This window comes from Haemaphysalis longicornis, unplaced genomic scaffold (assembly GCF_048455015.1).
Source record: "Haemaphysalis longicornis isolate Haplotype H1 unplaced genomic scaffold, Haemaphysalis longicornis Haplotype H1 scaffold_246, whole genome shotgun sequence".
Classification (NCBI taxonomy): Eukaryota; Metazoa; Arthropoda; class Arachnida; order Ixodida; family Ixodidae; genus Haemaphysalis; species Haemaphysalis longicornis.
In genome coordinates this window covers 221,920-227,383 of record NW_027526312.1, presented here as the reverse complement: position 1 = coordinate 227,383, position 5,464 = coordinate 221,920, and the positions used below count along the sequence as shown (strand labels likewise).

General features: G+C 47.1%; 1 non-coding gene across 1 annotated transcript; it reads left to right on the top strand.

The window, feature by feature from the left end:
• Positions 1 to 611: 611 nt before the first annotated feature.
• Trnak-cuu (transfer RNA lysine (anticodon CUU)) lies at positions 612 to 684 on the top strand. The gene has a single exon. It is a non-coding gene; the product is annotated as a tRNA-Lys (tRNA).
• Positions 685 to 5,464: the final 4,780 nt, after the last annotated feature.

The following is a 5,464-nucleotide window of genomic DNA, read 5'->3' as shown; positions in this document are numbered from 1 at the left end:
CCGTTCCGTTTTCGTACAATAATACAACAATCAAATTTAGAAGCAGTCGAAGGCAGTAAAATGATATCGAATTAGAAGAGGCACGAGTTTTGACTCTGATGTGGTGGCGGTTTGCGTAGTTTTTTTGTTTTTGTTTTTTTGCCACTGACCCACTGATTGTGAGAGTACGAAAATTAAATATGTTGATTTCATATTTTAAGTAAATGAACAGTGGACATAGTTCCAAGAACAAAAATATTTTGTTTGTTTTACGTACGGAAATATTGTTTTTTATTGCCGATCGAAGACGCTGAGTGCGAGAGTGCTAGAAATGGCATTTGAAATCCCAAATGCCTCTCTCGGTGCTCATTTGGGTTGAATGTCATTTGAGCCGAATGGCATTTTGGCATTTGAGTCAAATGACATTTGCTTAAAATGACATTCGGACACTAATGCAGCAGGGGTATTAGACACTTGTGTGCAACCGATGAAACCGAAACAGATCTGCAGGGTAATCCACCACGATGGGAATGATTCGGCCCTTGAAAATCTTTGCACGCCGATTTTGAATGCTTTTTGTTGTGGGAAGTTTTATATCGTCAGTTCTTTCTGGTGCATACCTACATCTTGTCGCCCGGCTAGCTCAGTCGGTAGAGCATGAGACTCTTAATCTCAGGGTCGTGGGTTCGAGCCCCACGTTGGGCGTGTGTTTTTCTCTTTTTTTTTCAGCGCGCCGGGTGACCAAGCAATACGGATACCTTTTGCATGGCGACAAAACTCACAGGGTGCTGAAATCGGCGGTGTGACACAAAAACAAACCGGGCTGTGTTAGAATAAGTACACGTGGCATGCATTTGGAAGAAGACAAGCACAGGCACTACTGCCACGTACGAAAGTATTCGCCGTGTTCTGTGCCTTGATTGTTGTACCGTATTTTCGCGCGTATAACCCGCACCAAAAATGCGAAATTTTCAGCGGCGAAGTAGGGGTGCCAATAGTACGCGGGTTTTTTTCTTTAGTGCCCCTTCACTGCAATGCGCGTTGTGCTGTGAAGAGAACCTTGTGTACAACAGCAAGGACTTGCAGTGACACTGAGTAAATTGTGACTTGTTCTACTGGCTAAATATACGCTTTTTCTGTCACATAGTATGTGATGTGTTGCTTGAGCCGTAGCCTTGGTGCAGCCTTTCCTGTATCAGATGTGTGGGCAATACGAAAGGATTTCTTTTTTTTTTTTCGGCGGGCTGAAAGTGGGGATGCTGATTATATGCAGGGGCGGGCTATACGCGCGAAAATGCGGTATTTCTGTTATAACGATGCAGCTCTATTCATCGATGTCTTGTAGGCGGGATGTAAAGATACGATCAAGCATCACAGAGAGAACATAGTTGTAAGGTAACCTTTTTGTTTTCTACTACTTAAACTAAATGTGTTTAAGCACAAAAATAGAAATTCATGGTTTAGCGAAGCTTCTTCCTGTAGTTACGACTTCGTTATACTGTTCTTCGTACGATTCTGTACCAAGCATAAGACGAACAGCACAAAAGACATCGCTGTTGTGTTTTGCGTGTACCCAGCTAACTGCTAGCACGACAAAATCAAACAATATTCACAACGTTTCCTGGCGCATAAACGTCCTCACAAATAATTTCACGCAAATAATTGAAGAATGCTGTCTTGAATACAAGCTGAATTAATGAAGGCCAATTTTATTAGTCTGAGCAAAAAATTGCCAGTGGCTCAGCTCGGCTATGCCAGGATATACGTAGCGTGAGCTAAGGTTCAGCTGGTTATTCTTAGGTTTCCTGGTTGTCTAGGATTAGCTTGATGATCATACTGCTGCTTCAATGACACACACATGGTATACGCATTATGTGACATGTATATTTATCAAGCGGCTCCGGGGCAGCGTCACCAGTCGCCCCAGAGCTAAGCTGGTTCCACAGGCGCACGCCGGTGTTTCTGCGACGCACAAGCCATCGGTTACACGCCCGGCCACCCCTCGCATGATCATCAAGTGGACCGGGCCGGCACGTGCGGAACGGAGGTCGGCGAAGACGCTGGGAGCGTGGGGTGTGTGAGAGACGCCTCGCAGCGAGCAGCGCTCTGCGCGCCGTGTGACGTCACTGCTCCTGGCGAATGCGCCGCACGGCTCTCCAGGAGCCACGCGAAACCGCTCAACCTCGGCCAGTGCAGCTCACGCTACAAAAGTAACGTAGCACGTGAAGGGCTGGGGAACACAGCAAGATATTCTCTGTGTTGATACGGGTACGGAAAATTGCTGCGCGCTTCGGCAGCCAGTACTCAAGAGGCTGTAAAACCAGCACCGCACGTGTCATTTGTGGGCCCAACAGCGCTGTCGCTCCTATAGCGCACAATGGTAAACAGCAAAGCCGAACAAGGAAAGTACAAGAGCAGTTTCGTTCTGCAGTGCATCTGGGCGCTGATCAGTATACCTTAAACCGACCGTGCTCGAATCTAAGGGAAACTACGCGGCCGTCATCAGAGTTCGCTCAGATAAGAATCATCCATCGTGTCGATAGGGACGTCACGTACACGGTACACGAGGAAGGCGTGAGGGAAATGTCCGCCGCTAAACGTTTTTTTCTTTATCGCCTTCCCGCCGATGCAAATACAGCTTCCGTCAAGAGTAACCCACATTACCATCTGCTCCGCTTTCGCACGACCTCGACGAGTAACGCTCTTCGAGAGCGCAAGGTCTTCCGCGACCAGGTTAACGAGAAAGCGCGCGCACTGCCGCTTCGACGACGAGGCCGGGAGCTGCAGCCGTTTACAGGGCTCTCGATCACGGCCGGAAACAGCGACGCGAAAACGTGTTTTCTAGGTTCCTTTGACTTCGCACCTTCCAGCGCAACGTCGTACCCCACACCAGGCTTTTGGGAAATCAGCGGACTTCGCTGTAGGTGCGTCTTTTACACCCCTGCTACACTGCGTCCGAATGTCATTTGAACCAAATGTCGTTTGACTCAAATGCCAAGTTGGGCTGCTACACTAGGTTTTGATATGCCATTCGGGTCAAATGACACTCGAGTCAAATGAGCACGGAGAGAGACATTTGGGATTTCAAATGCCATTTCTAGCACTCTCGCACGCAGCGTCTTCGATCGGCAATAAAAAATATACTTCCGTACGTAAAACAAACAAAATATTTTTGTTTGTGGAACTTTATTCACTGTTAATTTACTTAAAATACTTTATTCACCGTTAATTTACTTAAAATATGAAATCAACGTATTTAATTTTGATACTCTCAAAACCAGTATGTCAGTTACAAAAAAAAAACTACGCAAACCACCACTACATCAGAGTCAAAACTGGTGTCTCTTCTAATTTGATATCATTTTACTGCCTTAGACTGCTCCTAAATTTGGTTGTTGTGTTATTGTACGAAAACGGAACGGGGCGACAGCAGCGCCAATACAGCACGGCGAGCAATTGTGAAAGCTTTCAAGTGCCATCAAAATTGTAGTGTAGCACGGCGGATTCTGAATGGCATTCGAAGCACCCCATTTGAGTCAAATGATGTTTGGTTCAAATGACATTCGGACCCTAGTGTAGCCGGGGTATTACACGTTACATAACGCACAAAAACTGAATATGGTATACCTAACCTGGGGTCGAGAGTACGGTATTAGTGGCCTCTTTAGTGCATGAAGCCAGTTCTTGGAGTAATTTTATTCAGACAATTTCGTTCACGCGTTTGTAAAAAGATCCTTCTGTAATGTTGGAAACAAGTTTCATTATACGTTTCAGTTTTACTCTCGCTTTATTTCAACACGGATACGTTAAAAAACAACTTTCTAACATTTCCACTCCTCTCATTGTATTGCCGCGGCATCATTTCATACCGTTCGCAATTAATTCAGCAACATGGAATTCTATCCTTGTTTTGGCACTCAAAACTGCGAGCGCGTGCGTAGACTCAAGCATTTTTGTTGTGTCCTTCTCGTGTCGTAAACTACCATGCAATTTTTAAGCTCGCATGAATAACAATGTAAATGCTCACGACCACGCTTCTATATGATCGTTACAAAAGCCACGTGAATAAGGTGATATTTCTTGTCACAAGATAACATTCGCACATCCGACCGGAGCGTGCGCCTAGGCGTGTTCGGCCGAGCCGGGACTTCGGACGGACAGGAATTTGGAGGGGCGTTTCAGCAGGGGATGGGGCTGAAAAAATAGTTCCGTGCAGTGCAGACAACCCGTGGAGGGCTCATCTTCATATAAAATAGCGAGGCAGCTGAGATAGCTCTGAGGGAGCCAAATGTTGAATGAAATGATGAAGAATGGTGGGTGGGGAGCTCCCGTTGAACGTTAGCAGTAGTGACTCATACACGTCGTCACATTACGCAGCTAAGTGACATTTGGTAAGATGACTCGTTTAGGATTTATCTGTAAAGTCAAGTGCACAACTGGCGCTGCCGTGAAGACGTGTGCAGACGTTTACAAGACATGTATAAGACGTTTATAAGACGTTTACAAGACTTTTATTAGACGATGTTTTTACTTTTATTCAACGAATTTAATTGTACAGATTAACGTTCAGAGGAAGGTCATTTAGCTGAAGCCCTGTGTAACTTGCAAGGAAGGAGTCTCGTCGGTGCGGGGGCAGCGGCGGAAACCTATAGAAAGAGACTCTGGGCCGGGCGATTGGGCCACGATGAAGCGAACGGACCGGACCACGCACGCATGCGTGCAATCGGGACGAGGTGAGAGAGGAACAACAACAACGGCGAGAGGGGCACGACGACGTCGAGCGTGCAGCAGGCGCTGCGGCGAGACAATGGGCCGGCCATAATTGCGCTGCCGGCAGCGACAGGCCGGCGTTCTCAGGCGCCGTGCTGCAGGCTGTCGCTGTCTGCACTGCAGGCCCCGGGAGGGTCTTTATGCAGACAGGGGTCAGGTTGCTGGGACAGCCCCTCTTTAAGGTCGAATGTGCGGAAGTACTTCTCTTTACACGCTCGCCTGCGCGAGAGATGCCGGGAACACCGTCCCGGTGGCTTGCGACGAGCTCCGAGTATTGGCTATGCAGCGTGCCACTGAACGTTCTAAGCGCACTTGCTGCAACTAGCATGCTGTCCGTTCGTGCGTTCGTATTCATGCGGTACTGCGTACGTACAGCTTTTGCCAGAAGTTATTATGCCATACCAAGAAATTACGGCCTTGATGGCCCACCAAGAGTTCAAAGCAGAAACTTTCTCTCCAAGCGTGACCGATTCATTTGATGACCGTAAAAATAGAGTGCTTTCGCCAGCTTTATATACGGCATAAAACATTTCACCCTCACTTGCAAGGAAAACTTGTATGTTGAATTCTTCGGGGCATATTAACTTTTTACATGACCTAGAAACTTTTGGCAAAGACTGTACGTAGGCTTCGGCATTTCTACAAATTTTTTTGTGGGCGCACACGCTCAAATCGGATCCCGTGATCGTCTCCTTTAGCCGGCCCCAATGGAAGG